The 20,205-nt window shown below is 39.5% G+C and overlaps 1 protein-coding gene and 1 pseudogene across 1 annotated transcript in view; one reads left to right on the forward strand and one right to left on the reverse strand.

The window, feature by feature from the left end:
* Positions 1–5,584: 5,584 nt before the first annotated feature.
* Positions 5,585–20,205, forward strand: part of ADIPOR2 (adiponectin receptor 2) — a 104,757-nt gene continuing 90,136 nt past the window's right edge. The window contains exon 1 of the mRNA XM_021690782.1: positions 5,585–5,751. The gene's annotated coding sequence lies outside the window, so the exon portion shown is untranslated. The remainder of the gene's footprint in view (positions 5,752–20,205) is intronic.
* LOC110580742 lies at positions 9,242–10,820 on the reverse strand (annotated as a pseudogene).

Raw genomic sequence — 20,205 nt, forward strand, 5'->3', positions numbered from 1 at the left:
GTGGGAAGCCTGGTTCTCCTCCCTCTGCCTGTCACTCTGCATACTTGTTCTCTCTCTCTTTCTCTGTCAAATAAATAAATAAAATCTTAAAAAAAAAGAAAGAAAAGAAAATTAGAGGCCAACATCACTAAAGAACATAGATACAAAAATCCTGAACAAATACTAGCAAACCAAATTTGACAGTACATTGAAAGGATCAAATTCCATGATCAAGTGGGATTTATTCTAGAGATACAAGAATGGTTCAACATCCATAAATCAATCAATGTGATATACTACATTAATAAAGTGAACGATAAAAATCATATGATCGTCTCAATAGATGCAGGAAAAACGTTTGACAAAACTCTCAATAAACTTGGTATAGAAGGTATGTACTTCATCATAATAAAGGCCATTGTATCAAGCCCACAGCTAACATCACACTCAATGGTAAAAAAGCTGAAAGCTTTTCCTCTAAGATCAGACAAAATCTGCTAGAACTAATTAATGAATTCAGCAAATTTACAGGATAAAAAATCAGTATACAAAAAGCAATTGCATTTTTATACATTAATGATAAACTATCTGGGAGGCAAATAAAAAAATCTCATTTACTATAGCATCAAAAATAATAAAACACTTAGGGACAAATTTTTTTTTAAAGATTTTATTTATTTATTTGTCAGAAAGAGAAGGAGAGAGAGGAGAGAGACAACACAAGCAGGGGGAATGGCAGGCAGAGGGAGAGGAAGAAGCAGGCTCCCCATGGAGCAAGGAGCTGACATGAGACTTGATCCTAGGACCCCAGGATCATGACTGGAGCCAAAGGCAGATGCTTAACGGACTGAACCACCCAGGCATCCCCACTTAGGAATAAATTTAACCCAGGAGGTAAAAGTTCTGTATGTTGAAAACTATAAAGTATTGATGAAAAAAACTGAAGAAGACACAAATAAATGGAAAGATATTTCATGCTTATGGATTGGAAGAATTAATTTTGTTAAAATGTGCATACTATCCAAAGTGATCTGCAGATTAAATGTAATCTCTATCAAATTTCTTTTAAGATTTTATTTATTTATTTAAGAGAGAAGGAGAGGCAGAGGGAGAGATAGAGGTAGAGGGAGAAACAGGCTCCCCAATGAGCAAGGAGCCCGACACGGGGCTCGAACCCAGGACCCTGGGATCATGAACTGAGCTGACGGCAGATGCTTAATCGACTGAGCCACCCAGGCACCCCTCTATCAAATTTTCAATGACATTTTCCACAGGATTAGAAAAACAATCTTAAAGTTTATAAGGAATCACAAAAGACACTGAATAGCCAAACAATCTTGAGGAAGAAAAACAAAGCTGGAGGGATCATGCTTCCTGATTTCAAACTATATTATAAAGCTATATAGTATTGTATAGTTTTGGCATAAAAGAGACACAATAATCAAAAGAGTAGAATAGAGAGCAGAGAAAAACCCCCATGCATATGGTAAATTAATTTTTGACAAAGAAGCCAAGGATATACAACGAGAAAAGGATAGTCTCTTTAATAAATGGTGTTGGAAAAATTAGATATCAATATGCAAAGGAATGAAATTGGACCATTATCTCATATGATATACAAAAATCAACTCCAAATGTATTAAAGACTTGACCATAAGACCTGAAATCATAGAATTCCTAGGAAGAGAACATAGAGAATAAGCTCCTTGACATTGGTCTTGGCAATGAATGTTTGGATTTGACACCAAAAGCAAAGGCACCAAAAGCAAAAATAATAAGCAAGTCCACTACCTCAAATTAAAAAGCTCCGCTCAGCAAATGAAACCATCAACAACAAAATGAAAAGGAAACCTATGAAATGGCATAAAATATTAGAAACCACATATCTGATAAGTGGTTAATATCCAAAATATAGAAGGAACTCCTAAAAAAAAGTAACCCAATTTCAAAATGGCCAAAGGACCCGAATATACATTTTTCCAAAGAAAACATACAAATATCCAACAAATACATAAAAATCTCAACATCACTAATCTTCAGGGAAATGTAAATAAAAACTTATATAACCTCACACCTGTTAGGATGGTTATTATAAAAAATACAGGAGCTAACAAATCCTATCAAGAATGTGGAGAAAAGGGGTACCCATGTGGCTCAGATGGTTAAGTGTCTGCCTTCGGCTCAGGTCATGATAAATAAATAAATAAATAAAATCTTTTTTTTTAAGTTGAAATGAGTCTCTTGTAGGCAGTACATAGCAGGTCTTGTTTTTATCCATTCAGCCATTCTGGGATCCCATAGGCCAGCCATGGAACATAAGAGGGTAAGAGTTTCTCCTCTCCTACAACATATATATGAGATAGTCACAGGGACTGATTTGACATTCATTCCTTGCTTTTTCTTTTGCTTTATCTTTTTTTATGGTCTGACTTCTATATTGTCCAGATTTTTCCTTCAGTTCTAATGTTTATATTTCAAAAGTTTTTTTTTAAAGATTTTATTTATTTATTTCACAATGAGAGAAGAGCACAAGTAGGGGGAACAGTAGAGGGAGAGGGAGAAGCAGGCTCCCTGCTGATCAGGGAGCCTGATGTGGGGCTCGATGCGGAGCTCGATCCCAGGACCCTGGGATCATGACCTTCATAATCTGAAGGCTGATGCTTAACAACTGAGCCACCCAGGCGCCCCTCAAAAGCTTATAGATATTGGCAGAGGAAAGAAGAGTTTAGAGGCCTTTAAGTATTATGTAGTAATGAAGCTGATTTCCCTTTTTAATCTTTTGGGGGAAAGTCATAGAAACAATTCTCTCAAAGAAGACTACTAATTTGGTTTTCTCTAGCAGATAATTTGGCTTTTTTTTTCTTCTTGAAAATAGCAATTGTTCTGATTAGAAAAATAATGAATGGAATAATTCCTCTTCTCTTTATAGAAGTAACAAAAACCAGTTGTGGACTCAAGTTTAAGTTCACAATGGAGTCCAGAGTGCTTTTTTTTTTTTTTTTTTTTACCCTTTAGAATTTGAAAGCTGCACCTTCATTTGCTTGTTGTTTTAGATACATCTTCAACTCCCATTGGCTATTGACTTGCATATCACAATGGAAGCTAAGTCTGTTCCTAGAGCAAGTCCAATATTACCATTTCAGCAACATACTGTAATGTCACCGAAGCCTCATTCCAGGATGGCCGCAACTAGATTATGAATGTTACTCACCCAGTGATGCGTTCTCCTTGTCAACAGCATCTGATAATTGTAGAGATGACTACATCAGACTAGCTGTGCCACAGGGCACTGTTGTGTCACTGGTGACTAGTATGGGGTGTAGGGGTAGAAGGGACTCTTATCTTGGTGCTGCAGAAGATGAAGAACTACACTCTCCTGTGGGGAAGTGTGACACCATAAGAATGGAGAGAGCAGAGATTCTAAAGATCCACAGCTGACACTGGAGGATACAGAATTTTACAGAATTCTCCTGGGTTTTTGGACAGCTAGTCATAGGATAATATATATAAGGATTACTAACTGAAGTACAGCCTGGGACAGAGGCCTGAGAAATCTGCTTTGGAACATTTAATGGTGACATTTAGGTAAGGGACGTGGGTGAAGCCAGCATAGACATCGGACATGTATGGGAAGTATGGTGGCAATATCCTCAACAGCTGAGAAGGTGTGAGCATTTTGGGGAAATAATGTGGTTTATTTTATCATTGAAAGCATCAGGAATTGGCAATAGTGATCTGGGAATGGGATCAAGGTGACAGAGAATGAGAGGTAAAATCTTGGTGGGAAAATGAGAACAATCTCTCTCACATGTTTTAGCACATAAAGTACTGTTCCAGAGGAAGTTTCTTAGAGTAAAGCACTTTGTCAAAGCAAATCATTAAGAGGATGATTTGAGATCTTCGAACAATCTCTTTTTAAATTATCTTTCTTATATAGCTCTGTCACCTTTAGCAGACCTTTTATTAAGCCTGAGGCTCTTGTTCTTCTCATCTTTTCGCTCTTTGAGTTGGTATACTGGGTCAAATTTGCTATCCAAAGGTGCCTGTGTTTTGTTTCTGATGTGCTGTGGAAGTGTATGAATGTCTTCCTTGATTTCAATCTCAAAAGCTTTATGTCTTTACGTCTGGAAAAATAGAAGTCATTATTGCTATATCTTTACAAATTACTGCAAACTTAAAAAAAGGTAATTTATATTTTCAATGTAAATTACTCCTTGAAGGGAATTTCGTCCTTTACATTTAATTTCTATAATTTAATTTGTATTAATTTTATCTCTTGCAAGCTTAACTGGGTGGCCTAAAATACTAGTATTAAGATCATCTTATTCATGCTTTTTGTGATTTTAGTAACTTTAATCAATTCTAGGATTTACATTTCCAGGGTTGAAGAGTTCTCTATTTTGGGGGGGGAGGGGTGTTTCCCTCATACATTAGACTCTAGGCCTTTTGATATGAGATCTGTGCAGCTTTTTCCAGAATTCTTTGTTTTCTCTTGTTGTGGATCAAGGGAAGGACAAACAAGGTATGCACATAAGCGTTCTTGAAAGCTTATGGATTTTCTCTAATCATTAACAAGAGTTTTTACAATTAAGGCAATAACCTGTTCAGAGGGTGATAAATTCATCTTAGAGCTGAACGTGAGGAAAACATTTTTATACGCCAACCAATTTTTATCCAGGTTTCACCCGGCTATCCGAAAATACAGCGCGTTCTTAGGAAGCCTTTCTCAAGCTCAGGCGAAAGGCAAAGAACAATTACCATTTTGGAAAAGCGAAAATTTCCTCTTTGTAAATCCTTTGGTTAGTGAAAAACCGAACTTTTGGATGGGGGGGTTGAGGGCTTGTACTTCCTTTTCTTATAGAAATAGTATGTAACCAAACCATTCTTTGATTTCTAAGAAGTTAGAGCTCCGTTGAAACCTCAAAGGTAGAAAATCACTCACTCTGGGAAATGGACACAGTATTTAATGCTGAAATAGTTTCTGACCTGCTATTACCTTAAAAACATTTTACAAATCATTCTGAATTATATGTATTCTGAGTGGGTTCACATTTGTTTTTGAGGAGTAGGGCATAAATCATAATACCTTAACAAGGCAATAAAAGGCAAACGCTACTGTTTTGCACAAGACTTGGCTAATGCTTTCGGATTTATTTCGGAAGCTTTCACAGACGACGCCTAACAATATATTGGCGGTTGGCAGAAACACGACCCAGCCTAAATCCCTAAATTTTGGCTTCCGCCCAAGGTGTGTAGCCCGTATCCATAGAGACCGGAAAAAGCGTCCCCAAGCTGGGGCGGGCCCCTGACTCTTCTGATCTAAACTGCTTCCGCTCTTGGTGGGAGAAAAAATAAACGAAGGGGATTTGTGTGCGCGCCCATGGAGCACTCTTTTGGTCCCTCGATGCTCAGTACTGTTTTCGTTGAGTTCCTGGTCGGAACCACAACTCCCAGGATGCATCCATGTTCTAGAGCAGTCAAAAGAGCAGTTTCCGGTTTGGGCCAGTGCGCCTGCGCACGAACTGTGGTCTTATTGGTTCGAACCGCCTCGTGCGATGCGCGTCACGGCGACGCGCAGTCGTGGGGGCGGGAAGACGTGGCGGCGGCTGTCGCGGCGGCTCGAGCAGGATCTCAGACGCGGTATCGCGGCGGCGGCAGCGGCGCAGCTCCTCCGGGTCCCCTCCCTCCTCCGCTCCCCTTTCCTCCCTCCCCCCCCCCCGCCGTGGTTCCCGAGGAGTCCGAGACGTGCGGCGAGGCGGCGACAAGCTCTGGGTGAGGGTCTCTGGAATGTTAGCGCCGTTTCGCGGGCGAAGGGAGAGAGCCCGGGGTCGAGGAGGAGGTGAGGGGTCTGAGGCGGAGAGTGTCCCCGGCGCGGGCCGGGGAGCGCGCGATCGTCCCAGTCTTCAACTTGGCCTCCTTACCTGACTCGCCGCGGGGCACAGCGCGCAGTGCAGTGGCCCCAGGGGCCGACCGTGAGGGGCCTGGATCCGCTCTCCTTTCAACCGCTGTTTGTAGCGCCTGGCGCCCCTCACCCGCCTCGCCCCTCCCGGCACGGAGTCCGGAGCCCTCTCTCAGCTCTTCTTCCTTCGCGTGTAGTTGCCCTTCCTTACTACTCATCGAGAGACTTTGCCCTCCCTTTTTTCATTTCCGTCTCTTTTATTAGTTCTAGGAATTTCTTTGGTGGCAGGCTTCGAATGGGTTCTGCTTGGTAGTACTTTTATAGTCCCTGGGTAGGAAGATTTTCCTTTCTTATCTTTTCTTCGGTGGCGCTCCAGGCAACCTACTTGCGATAGAACCTTGGGCCCTTGTTTCCCAAGTCTGTCACTGTTTGCTTCTTTTAAAACTGATGGTAACAGGGTTTAAGTCAATTCTAGGGGTCTATGAGAGAGGTCGGATTGGAAACTAATAGGTAACTTCTTTTCTCCCTCTGGCTTTTGACAGTAAATATAAATAAGTTTGCCTCTGGAATTTGACAACTTCATGAGACGGCCCAACTGTGACTTTTGGTAGAAAGATTCAGATGTCCGACCAGAATTTTACTAGCTATGGTGACTTCAGTGCAGGTTCTTGGCTTTTTTTTTTTTTTTTTAGTAGGATGGCCTTTTAATATTTTATTTTTAGATTCTGGATTTCTCAGCCTTCTGTTAATCCCATTAGATCTCTTCCAAAAACAGTTCCCCCCCCCCCCCGAAACCGTTTAAAACTTGAAGAAATCTGTTATAACATTTAAAATCGTTTGATCACAAAACTTCTCAGTGAAGTGTTAAAAACAATTTCCTTCAACCCAAGCTTTAATTTTGGAGGGGAGATCTTAAACTGTCATTTCTGAAGTTTGAAGTGTTCTCTTAACAAAGGCCACCCATTGTTTCCTTTTACCACACTCTCACTCTCAGTCTGTTAGAATTTGATAGATTTTTTATTCCTAGTTTTTTCATTTCATAGAAATGAAGATTTTCATTTGCTGACTTTGTAACTAAAATAATTTCATCACTAGTTGGGACTTCCACTCGTGGTGGCAGCAGCTTGGTGGTGAATTATTATGAACTTTGAAAAAAATTCCGATTGGTATAAATATGAAAGACATTTCTTTTAGCTTCTATTTGTAACTGCATATCCACCAGTATATGTTCATATCTATACTTTACAGGCTACTTAGTAGCAAATTTTCTCTTATCCGAACACTACGGATGAGAAGATTACCAGAGCCTAAAAGAGTTTGTGTTTTTCTATCCCTAGACTAGTACAAATAAATAAACGAATGAATCTTTTTCCACCAGTAGTATCAATTTAGCCGATGCACTGTCTTTAGTATAAATCACATCTTATGTTCCAAAATGAAAATAGTTTTATTCTTTATCTCAGGGGCCGCAAACTTTATAATTTGTGGGGCAAGTTTTGCTAGCTGTCTGCTTTTGTAAGTTAAGTTTTTATTGAGATATAGCCATTTGTATTCATTTTGATGTTGTTTGTGGTTGCTTTTGCAGTGCAAGGTAGAATTGAGTAGTGGGGCCAGAGACTCATATGGCCTACAAAGCCTAAAATATTTACTGTCTGGCCCGTAATAGAAAAAGCTTGCTGACTCCTACTTTATTTTATTAACAATCATGCATATGTAATGTAGAAAGTTAAAATGAGTCAGAAAAGTCTAAAGAAGAAAGTTAAAATTGTCCAGAATCACACCACTCCGAGGGTTTTGTTTGTGTGATTATTACAGAATCTGTTAGCGATTGCTTTTGTATAAATGGGCTCATACTGTTAAGTGGTGGTTTGTAATCTTTTTTTTTTTAATTTTATTTTTTTAAGGTAATTTCTACACTGGATGTGGGTCTCAAACTCATGACCCTGAGATCACAGGTTGCAAGGACTGAGCCAGCTGGGCACGCCTGTTTGTAATCTGCTTTAAAAAAACCTCAGATTATTGTTATTTGGCTACTAGAAAGGAGCTTGATGAGCCAAGTTTTCCTGATTTGTCTTTACCAGTTAAGATTAAAAAAAAAAAATCAGGAATAATAGATGCTTGATGGTAGTGGTGAACACCATTTATTGAGCACTTACTGTGTGCTAGGTAGTGTTTCAATACTTTACATGTATTAAGTTATTTAATACCTGCAGCAGCTCTATGGATACACATACTAGTATCCATATTTAAAGATGAAGAAACTGAGGCACAGAGAAATTAATTGCGCAAGTTCATCAACTCGTTAATGGTGCAGTTGGGGTTTGAATCCATGCAGTCTGGCTTCAGGACCCAGGCTCCCAATATGTCACAGAGCCTCTCATTAGAGCACTGCTCAGTGTAGGAAAGTTGAGACAGTGCAGAGGTATATGATGTAAAAATTCGTCCTTTTGCCCTTCTTTCCAGTTTCAGTCTCTGTAGAAATCCACTGCAGTTTGATGTAGAGATTTTCAGCTCTTTGTCTGCTTATACAAATGTTTATTCACAGATCTGTCTATACATGCAGGTTTTAAAAAAATTAATAGACTTGATTTTTTAGAGCAGTTTTAGGTTTACAGAAATTTGTGTGGATAGTATAAAAAGTTGCTATATCACCTACTCTATTTTCTGTTATTAATAGCATGCATTAATGTGGTATATTTGTTACAGTTGATGTACCAATGTTGTTACATAGTCATTAATTAAAATCTATATTTTATAATAGGGCTCCTTTTTATGTTGCAAAGTTGTTTTTTTTTTTTTTTTAATATTTGACAGAGAGGCACAGCGAGAGAGGGAACACAAGCAGGGGGAGTGGGAGAGGGAGAAGTACTTCCTGCTGAGCGGGGAGCCCAATGCGGGACTCAGTCCCAGGACCCTGGGATCATGACCTGAGCCACCTAGGCACCCTGCAGAGTTGTTTTTTAAAAAGGGATCCAACCAATCATTGTTCTGTGGTGTGCTTTTTTGGGTGGTTTTTAAAATACAGTGTCTCTGGACTTTTTTTTTTTTTTTTTAAAGATTTTATTTATTTATTTGACAGACACAGCAAGAGAGGGAACCCAAGCAGGGGGGAGTGAGAGAGGGAGAAGCAGGCTTCCTGCTGAGCAGGGAGCAGGGAGCCTGATGCGGGGCTAGATCCCAGGACCCTGGGATCATGACCTGAGCCGAAGGCAGACCCCTAAGGACTAAGCCACCCAGGTGCCCCCGTTTCTGGACTTTTTAATGGAAAAAAAATATTAATTCACTAATTTTCAGATTAATAACACAAATTTAACAGTCTTTTGGAATGGAAAAGTTGCTAGGAAGTTATTTGAATCTTCTTTTTCATAAGTTTATATTGTAGGGCCAGTTGCTTTTCTTGGAAGGACTGCTTATTTTTTGACTGGATATTCTGGCTCCTTGAAGCTGTTCAGGTTCTTGGAGATTTTCTTGCTGTTCTTTATTGGAAGAGTGATGCACATCAACCTAGTTACTACCATTAACATCCTCCTCATTGAGACAGATACTTCCCCACCCATCTTTTTTGTTCTTAGCATTCTCTTCCTCTTTCTCAATTTCTAGCACTTCCATTCCTAGAATGTAAACTTCAGCATCTAATTTTCCATATTTTTGTACTCTTGATTTTATCTAGTCTTAACCCTGGAATTCCTTAATCTGAGGGATTTAGTGTTCGGAAGAACTGAGTCAGAGTTCTGGCAGACATTGTCACTTTCTTAATGTTGTGTGTTTTATACTGGGCCAGGCCTTGAGGAAGTTAAGTCATTAAACTGTTACCTCTTTCATAGAATCTTTTTCATTGATTCCTACTGTCATGATTTCCCCAGAGTTCTTGTCCATAACGAAATGGGTGGCCACAATCATGAGTGACTGAATGATCTCTGGGACTATACCAGGTGATGAGATGTTTGTGTGTTTGTGCACCAAACAGAAGGATCTTACTAATTCTCTTTGGTGCTGCTGTAGAAACCTTTGCACAAAGGGATAGAAGTTAGAAAAAGCTCATAAATTCCCACCAGTCTAGAGATAAGTTTCTAGAGCATCATATTCACTTCAGACATCTCTTTAGAGCTCTTCAGCTGCAGTATTAGTTTTTCTGCAAAATCTTGGAGAATCATGAATCAGATGGATAACTGAGAAGTTAAACACCTTGTTTTTTTTTTTTTCTTTTGTTTTTAAGCACTTTCATTGTGTTTGGGGCCTGTTTTCCCTGTGGCATACTGCACTAACATTCTTAGTTGCTGTCCTGTTTCTCTTCTTCATCTTTTCCTAGGGAGAAGGTCAGGGCAGCAACTAATACTTTGGTGACCTCAGAGAAGCGTGAATTGCGGTAACATTGACAGTCATTGGCATCATTTCAGATGTTTCTTTTGAAGAGTTCAGTCATCACTTTCAAAGATATCTTGGCTGCAGTTGCATTGCTGTCTCTTAACATGCACATAAAATTCTGTAATACTTTATTCATTTTATTTTTGTATTTTGCACTTTTATTCTAATCAGTCCACAAAATGAGTGTATTGCTTGTATGGCAATATAGAAGTTCAAAGAAGAGCAATAGCAAACTTGATGGATTGATGAGATTCTTCTCCCAGAGATCAAAGCTTTGCAAAATGTTATTGGAAGATCTACATTCAAGACAGTGTAATTGTAGGAGAGCAGCTCTTTCAGCCCTTGAGGAAAGTTGTCTAGCTGTTTTGGGTAGCAGTGACCAATCAGTGCCGTAAACATCACCAGCTTTGCCAGTTCTTTGCTAGGTTTATTTGGTTGCAATTTGAAAATCTCCACTTGGATTTGTAGTGAATATTCTAATGCTGTAGAAACTCTCAGCATAGGCAGAGGGTCCACTTTATTAATTCTGTAACTGCTGCAGGTTGCTGGGCAGCTAGTGTTTGTTTCTGCTGGACATGATGGGTGCAGATTGGCTGGCGATAAGCAGCTCTCAGAAAACCTACACCCTACACCCAATACCAGCCAACCCTTCTCAGCTGTGGCTTGGAATCATGCTTCTGGGTGTGACTAGAAATAGCCTTGGAGCTCGGCAGGTGGCGCCATCTTGGCTCATAGTAGTGTGCTTTAAAAATTAATATTCACAATAGCTTCCCACATCAGTACGTCTGCATCTACTCTGTTCTTTTAAGTAGTTCTTTAGTATTTTATTAAATGGGTGAGTCATAATTTAATAGTGTTTCTGTTACTGGATATTTAGATTGTTTAAATTTATTGTATTATGTACATAAACATTGTATGTACAATTGTTGATGCTAATGACTCTGTAGGATAACTTTCTAAGTCTGGTTACTGGGTTGAAGGAAGTACATGGTTTTTATTTTTATTTTTTTTTACATTTTTATTTAAGTTTTAGTTAGTTAACATACAATGCAGCATGGGTTTCATTTTGATATGTGTTACCAGAATGCCATCCAGAAAGGTCACAGCAATGTAAACGCTCACCACAAATGTGGGTAAGGTCTAGTTTCTCCATGCCATTTCCAACTTTTTAAAAAAATCTTTGTTTATCTGATTATCAGTTAAATGTTCCTTGCAGTGTATTATGTCTCTCTCACTGGGAGATGTGTTTTGTTGTGATGGCATTCTTTTGAAGTTGATTTAGAATTATTTTAGATGGAGCTTACATTCTGTAGTTGTTCTTCTAGTACTTTTTTAAGATCTGTTCACCTATTTAGATGCCCTACCCAGCGCTTGAAAGCAGTATGATTTTGCCACCCCTGTTAAAAGAGTCTGAGGGATGTCCCAGTAGACTATATATTTCTTGAGAGTAAGGAGAGTGTAGTTTTCTTTATATCGAACAGCAATCCTGGCATATAGCAAGTGAGGAGTAAATGGTCTTTTTAAAACCTAAATTGGATTATGCTCTTGTGCTGAGTGAAGTACTTTAATTTTGTTAAAAATAACCTTTTTAAAGTCTTGGTGAAATATAAACTTGAAAAATTGCAGCATAAAATTGTCATCTTGGGATATGTTGTCTGTTTCATCCTTTAATTCTAAAATGAGGTAAATAAGGAATATCCTAGGACCTGTTTACTAGGAATAATTAACCTATTTAACATGTAACATTTGGTATTCAGTTTTGGAAGTTAAGGAATGGATTAAATAGGGGATTTGTTTCATGTAATCCATGGTTTTGATTTTTCTGTATTGCAGTATACCATGTGTTAGAGGGGATGTATGCTGGCTAAATGATTTTATAGCCTGGCTTAATTAGACGTAAGTGTCCAGAGAGAAGGAAAAATGAAGCTAAATTCTGGAAGCTGCCAGAATATCTTCAGGCATAGGGAAAATACCTGTTGGAAAGGACATTTGAAGTTTTTAATGGAAAAGCGCAGAAAAATAGAATTTTTTTAATAGCTGATTTATAGTATTACACATTCTTTTTAAAAATTTTTTTAAAGATTTTATTCATTTGAGACACAGAGAGAGAGATAGAGAGAGAGCATGAGCAGGGGAAGAGGCAGAGAGAGAGGGAGAAGCAGGCTTCCCACTGAGCCATGAGCCTGATGTGGGGCTCAATCCCAGGACTCTGGGATCACGACCTGAGCCGAAGGCAGACGCTTAACCATCTGAGCCACCCAGGTGCTCCATATTCTTTTTTTTTTTAAACAAATTTTATCTTTCTATTTTAAAAATATTGTTTATTTTAGAGACAGAGCAAGCATGCAAGCATGGCGGGGCAGAGGGAGAGGGGAAACAGACTCCCCACTGAGCAGGGAGTCCGACGCGGGGCTAGAACCCTGAGATTGTGACCTGAGCTGAAGGCAGATGCTTAACCAACTGAGCCACCCAGACGCCCCAGTATTACATATTCGTATTGGATTTATGTATTTTCTGCAGTATCCTTGTACTAGAAAACAAAGCATATAAAGCATATGGTCTTTTTTTTTTTTTTTTTTAAGATTTTATTTATTTATTTGACGGAGACACAGCGAGACAGGGAACACAAGCAGGGCGAGTGGGAGAGGGAGAAGCAGGCCTCCTGCTGAGCGGGGAGCCTGATGCGGGGCTCGATCCCAGGACCCTGGGATCACAACCCGAGCCGAAGGCAGACATTTAACAACTGAGCCACCCAGGTGCCCCTATAAAGCATATGGTTTTATTTTATTTTATTTTTATTTATTTATTTATTTTAAAGCATATGTTTTTTTTTTTTAAAGATTTTATTTATTTATTTGAGAGAGAGAATGAGAGAGAGAGCACATGAGAGGGGGGAGGGTCAGAGGGAGAAGCAGACTCCCTGCTGAGCAGGGAGCCTGATGTGGGACTCCAGGATCATGACCTGAGCCGAAGGCAGTCGCTCAACCAACTGAGCCACCCAGGTGCCCTAAAGCATATGGTTTTAAAGAAACAAACTTATTAAATTTTGGCCATCTAGGCCTTTTGTTTGCATTTCTTTGTTAGTATATTAGCTAATTATTTTTCTCTGGCAGCATATTCACTTTAATCTTGTATGCTCTGAAATCTGACTTCATTGAGCATATTTTGTATAATTGTATCTATACACTCATTCCTTTGGTCATGGAAGAAAGTGGTGTGGTGAAAACTCTTTAGCATGGTGGAACACGCAGGTTACTTCTTATTTGCTTGGAATTTATTTATATCCTGTGTCATCCAGAAGTGTAATAAAATATAAGGAGGAAAGGAAAAGAAAGAAGCATAATTCAATGACTAAGAATAAAAGTTGGATTTGAGTTTTCTTGGCAGCAAAGGTAAAGATGGAAATATGGTAAAATACAGAGCACAAAACTGGGAGGAGGAACAAGACCCAGTTTTCCAGGGGTAAATCTTTTCTTGAAGATTTTAAAGAACTGTTTAAGTTGGGAAGTACATAAAAGCTGTTTTTGTTTTGTTTTGTTTTGTTTGTTTTTGCTAGAGGCCTTAGTTAAAGGGAGAGGACTAAGCATTAGCATTTCAAGCCAGTGAAAGAAAGTTTGCATGGGGTTTGGTTTGAGGTTAGGCTGGGGATGTGTGTTTTATTTGGGTAATAGATTTTTTTCCTTAAAATATTTCAACATTCAGGAGACTACAGAGACCAATATAATTAACATTCACATATCCACCATACAGCTTTATCAAATTTTAACATTTTCTCATACTTTCCATTTTTTTTTAAGAAAAAATTGCACATGCACTTGAAGCACCTTCTTGGATTGCATTTCACTTTGTTTCCAGAACTAAAGACTATCGTGAATTTGGTGTTGATCATTGCTAATGCCTGATTTATGTAATAGAAATACATTCATAAGCAAATCATAATATTGTTTTGCATATTTTCAAACTTGATGTAAACAGTGTTCTACCTATTCTGTAACTTGTTTTTTTTGAAACACGTATTTTTTATTCTTATGAAATTCCTGATACATTACCATTTTTGACCTACAAAAATGACAGTTTCATATGGTTCAACCTAATCATAGTCATCACTTTTATCTGGGGTACAGTTACATTATTCTATTAAATGAATACAGGTGTTTTTAATTTATCATCATGTTGGTGGGTATTTAGGTTGTTTCCAGTTTTTTCACTTTTAAAAAACAATGCTACATTGAACATTCCTGATTAGGAATCCTTGTGCACGTATTTAAGATCTGTGGCAGGTTTTTTAAACTGCATGTTGGAAGCCATTAATGAATGGGTTGTGAAATCAGTTTAGGAATTAAAATAGGATAGAAAGTATCAGTTTGTATTGTAGGCAGTATGGATAAAATGTTTTGTGAGATAGCCACCTATGTGGCTACTAAGTTTGTTTTTTGTAAGTTTATTTATTTTTAAGTAATTTCTGTACCCAGCATGGGGCTTGAACTCACGACTCCAAGAATCTGGAGTCACATGCTGTTCTGAGTCAGCCAGACCCCCTGTGATTACCAAGTGTGAAATGAAATTCTGTAGTGAAAATTACCCAGAGGTGAAGTTAATGGGTTGGAGGTTATAGATATTATGGGAACTTTTAACTGTCTGATATTGCCAAATTACCCTCCAAAATTGTGTCACTTTGTTTTAGCACGAGAGTATGAGAATCTGCTGTTTCCAAATCCTGTGATCCATGGCATTGTCAGATTTTTTACACGTTTACAAATCAGATGGGGTTTAAGATGATATCACATCATCTTAATTTTTAATTAAGATTTTTCTTTTTTTTTTAAGATTTTATTTATTTATTTGAGAGAGAGAGAATGAGAGAGAGAGAGCGCGCGCACACATGAGAGGGGGGAGGGTCAGAGGGAGAAGCAGACTCCCCGCTGAGCAGGGAGCCCGATGCGGGACTCGATCCCGGGACTCCAGGATCATGACCTGAGCCGAAGGCAGTCGTTTAACCCACTGAGCCACCCAGGCGCCCCTTAATTAAGATTTTTCTTGAGTAATTATGAAATTGAGCATTTTTTCTTTTTTTAAAGATTTTATTTATTTATTTGACGGAGAGAGAGCGAGTGCGCGCACAAGCAGGGGAAGTGGCAGGCAGAGGCAGAGGGAGGAGCAGGCTCCCTGCAGAGCAGGGGGAGCCTGATGTGGGATTCAATCCCAGGACCCCGGGATCATGACCTGAGCTAAAGGCAGTCGATTAACCAACTGAGCCACCCAGGCGCCCAGAATTGAGCATTTTTTTTTCAAATGTTGAGTGACTGTTTAGGTTTCCATTTCTTGAATTGACTATCTGCTACAGCACCCCCCCCCCCATGCCTATTGCTTTATCTTTTTTTTTTTTAGAGAGAGAGGTAGAGAGTGTGCATGTTTGTGCTGCCAGCAGGGCAGGGGTGAGGGTGTGGGAGTCTGGGGGCGGGAGAAGGGAGAGAGAGAGAGAGAATCCCAAGCAGGCTCCACAACAAGCGCAGAGCCCCACATGGGTCCGATCTCTTAACCGTGAGATCATGACCTGAGCCCAAATCCAGTCAGATGCCTTAACCAACTGAGCCACCTAGGCACCCTTGCTTTGTCTTTTTAAATTGATTTTAGGAGTTTATTACATGTTTTGGTTATGTCTGTTAAGTGAATTGCAAATATTTTCTTCTAGTGTATGTGATTTATCAGTTAACTTTTTATTTATTTATTTTTTTAATTTTTTTTAAAGATTTCATCTATCTACCCGACAGAGAGAGAGACACAGCGAGAGAGGGAACACAAGCAGGGGGAGTGGGAGAGGGAGAAGCAGACTTCCCGCGGAGCAGGGAGCCTGATGCGGGGCTCGATCCCAGGACCTGGAATCATGACCTGAGCCGAAGGCAGACGCCCAACGACTGAGCCACCCAGGCGCCCCAGTTAACTTTCTATATGGTTTTGTTGAATAGAAGTGATTATTAAATCTATCACAATTTTCCTTACTCATTTGTGTCTTTTGTGTCTTAAGAAATCTACTCCAGGGGCGCCTGGGTGGCTCAGTTGGTTAAGCGACTGCCTTCGGCTCAGGTCATGATCCTGGAATTCCTGGATCGAGTCCCGCATCGGGCTCACTGCTCGGCAGGGAGTCTGCTTCTCCCTCTGACCCTCCCCCCTCTCATGTACTCACTCTCTCTCATTCTCTCTCTCAAATAAATAAATAAAATCTTAAAAAAAAAAAAAAAAGAAATCTACTCCATACCCCAAGGTCATTAAGAGTCTTCCATATTTTTTTCAAAAAGTTTTTGAAGGGGCACCTGGGTGGCTCATTTGGTTGAGCATCTGACTCTTGGTTTCGGCTCAGGTCATGATCTTGAGGTTGTGGGATAGAGCCCCACGTTGGGCTCTTTGCTCAGTGCAGGGTCTGCCTCAGATTCTCTCTTGTGTAAGTAAGTAAAATCTTTAAGAAGAAAAAAAAAGTTGTTGTTTTTTTTTTTTTTTTACATTTAGGTCTTGATTCTGCCTGGAAGAAAAATTTTCTTTTGTGTATGATGATGAGGCAGGGATCTAATTTAATTTTTTATATGCATAGCCAGTTACGACAGCACTGTTTAACTGTGTGTTTTAAAATTTGAATTGTTAATCTTTTAAGCAGTTTTTGGTTCAACACAGTAACAGCCTTTTTGTCTTTCCTCAGGCTGCTTCGCATGTTCAGGTTCGTGACTTCTGCGCAAGAGTAATGTGATTGGGTGATTGTTTGATTCAGAAATATATCTTAGAGGAGTAGATGAAGAGCACATTTTATAGATCTCACCCAAATGTCATTTCTCTCAACCACTTTTGTAATAGAAGCTGGGTTGCAGGTAGTTTGAGGCTACACTTTGGTGAGGAAACAGACTGCTGGTTTTTTTGCATTGCTGGTTAACATCTTGGAACTTTGGACTTTGGAAACTAGATAAGCAGGTGTTCGATTGATTTTTTTTTTTTTTTAAGTTTTTATTTATTTATTTGAGAGAGAGAGCATGAGCAGGGAGGAGAGGGAGAAGCAGGCTCCCTCCTGAGCAGGGAACCCGACGTGGGGCTTGATCCCTGGGATCATGACCTGAGCTGAAGGCAGATACTTAACCAGCTGAGCCACCCACGTACCCCTCATTTGACATCTTGATACTTGAAACTTCAGAATACAGTTGACCCTTGAACAACACGGGTTTGAACTGTGCAGGTCTACTTATACACGGATTTTTTTACGGTATAGTACTTTAAGTGTATTTTATGATTTTCTTAAAAAGCTTTTCTCTAGCTTAACTTTATATTATAATACAGTATATATGGGGCGCCTGGGTGGCTCAGTCGTTAAGCGTCTGCCTTCGGCTCAGGTCATGATCCCAGGGTGCTGGGATCGAGCCCCGCATCGGGCTCCCTGCTCAGCCAGGAGCCTGCTTCTCCCTCTCCCACTCCCCCTGCTTGTGTTCCCTCTCTAGCTGTCTCTCTCTCTGTGTCAAATAAATAAATCTTTAAAAAAAAAAAAAATACAGTATAGGGTGCCTGGGTGGCTCAGTCGGTTAAGCATCTGCCTTTGGCTCAGATCATGATCTTGGGGTGCTGGGATGGAGCCCCACATCGGGCTCCCTGCTCAGCAGGGGGGTCTGCTTCTCCTTTTCTCTCTGCCCCTGCTCCTGCTTGTGTTCTCTTCCCCCTCCCACCTCAAAGAAATAAATCTTTTTATAAAAATACAGTATATATGATACATATAAGACCAGTGTCTTTCCTCCAACTCTTTGTTTTTTAAATCCTTAGAACTTGACTTTATATTTCGGGGATTTGATAAAATAAATTCAGATGATTTTTACTGAGGACTAAAAATTTTTTTTTGTCATGTTTATGGTATTTATCAGCTTTTTACAAAGTCAAATTTATTGAGTATAGTTTACACTCAGTAAAATTCACCCTTTTTTAGATGTCCAGTTCTGTGAATTTTTACAAACATTACTGAAGGATTTTTAAATGACCAAAGTGGACTTGATAGCTAGTGGAAAGACCTAACGTAGCAGCTCAGCACATAACAGTTTGGCATCTGTTTATCACTTTGGAAATCTTTATAGGAAGATTTGCATTAGGCATAACAAGAGACCAGTTGTGTGGTCAGCTCTACTGCCTTTTCCCACAACTCTGCTTCATGTGATGATACTTGTCTGTTTTTTCCTTAGGAAAGTTGGTCAGTGCGATGTGGCAGTTAGAACAGGTTCCATGCCTGTGTGCTAGGGGAAAAAAAAGGTAGTGTAAATTATACAAATGTTGCCTGTGTTTGTATATCTAAAATAATTTTTTAAAACCAAATTGATTTGACATGTTTTTTTTGTGTTTATAGCAGTTAAGATGTTATGAACATGAAGGCTTGAGAATGCCTGTCTTAAAAATTGAGGTGTTGCTTCTTCTCAGTTATCAACTGTATCATTTTCTTAAGGGCTGTATCAGTAACATATGTTGGGAACTTTGCCGGTTTTATCAGTTTTTTTTTTTTCAGTTACCAGTTTTGTTTTATTGACATTTTTCTACTCAGAAATGTTCTGAGTGTTTGGGGAAGAATTCCAATTTTTTTTTTTTTAAGATTTTATTTATTTATTTGAGACAGAGAGAATGAGAGACAGAGAGCATGAGAGGGAGGAGGGTCAGAGGGAGAAGCAGACTCCCTGCCGAGCAGGGAGCCCGATGCGGGACTCGATCCCCGGACTCCAGGATCATGACCTGAGCCGAAGGCAGTCGCTTAACCAACTGAGCCACCCAGGCGCCTGAAGAATTCCAATTTTAATCAATTGCTTTATTGCCTCCAATATGTAGCAAGGCTCTGTGTTCTTCCCCATTTTTTGACTGTTTCATATTTTCAACATTGTTGTAAAGTACAATCTGTTATCAGTGTTGAAACTCCTGTATTTGGCATTTAAGTAGTATTGTGCATTTATTTGAGTACAGCTTATAGTTCACAGAAACAGGGTTGTGGATAAGAGCATTGACTTGGGTGTTAGGCAAAGTAGGTTGATTAGGTAGATTAGTTTGCCACTTATAAATATAGTTAGCTCAGGCAAGTTATTTATAACTTCCCTGGATGTTTTGTCGTTTCCAAAATGTAGGGAATAATTTTACCTGTCTCCCAGGATTATTATAAAGATTAAAGAGGGAATTCATGGGAAATGTTCTTTGCATATAGTAAGTACTCAGTGCATGTTAGCTGTTCTCCTCCTCCACATCCAACAAAGGTTTTTGAGCTCCTACTTTGTGTCCAAACCATGCTTGGTGTTGTGATCCAAAAATGGATTCTAAAGGCTTCCTGACCCTAAGAAGTTTAACTGTTCAAGAGGGGAAGACAGGCATGTAAACAGATAAATGCAATAAATTGTGACCGGTACAGTAATAAAAACATTAATAAGTGAGAAGAATAAAGGAGTCAGTGTCAGGAGCCTGGGGAGGTCAGGGCAATTATTTTCTGCCTCTGAACTTCTTACGAAGTGTGAGTAGTAATTCCCCATTCATTTATTTGGCTAATACTTTATTGAATATAGCTCCTGTGTGCCAGTTGCTATTTTAGGTGCTGGGAATATAGGAGTAAAGAAGGCAGTGTCTCTTTCAGAAGCTTTCATTCTAGTGGGAAAAAAGACCAGTAGTAAACAAAGAAAAAAAAATCATGGACAAGGGGCGCCTGGGTGGCTCAGTCGGTTAAGCGGCTGCCTTCAGCTCAGGTCATGATCCCAGAGTCCTGGGATCGAGCCCCGCGTCAGGCTCCCTGGTCCGCGGAAAGCCTGCTTCTCCCTCTCGCTCTGCCTGCCGCTCTGCCTATCTGTGCTCTCTATGTCTCTGTCAAATAAATAAATAAAATCTTTAAAAAAAAAAATCATGGACAAGTGCTGTAAATTAAAAGGTCATGTGATAAGGAGTGAGTTGAGTTAGGAGGTGCTTTAGATTGTGTGGACAGA

This window comes from Neomonachus schauinslandi, chromosome 5 (genome assembly GCF_002201575.2).
Source record: "Neomonachus schauinslandi chromosome 5, ASM220157v2, whole genome shotgun sequence".
Taxonomy (NCBI): Eukaryota; Metazoa; Chordata; class Mammalia; order Carnivora; family Phocidae; genus Neomonachus; species Neomonachus schauinslandi.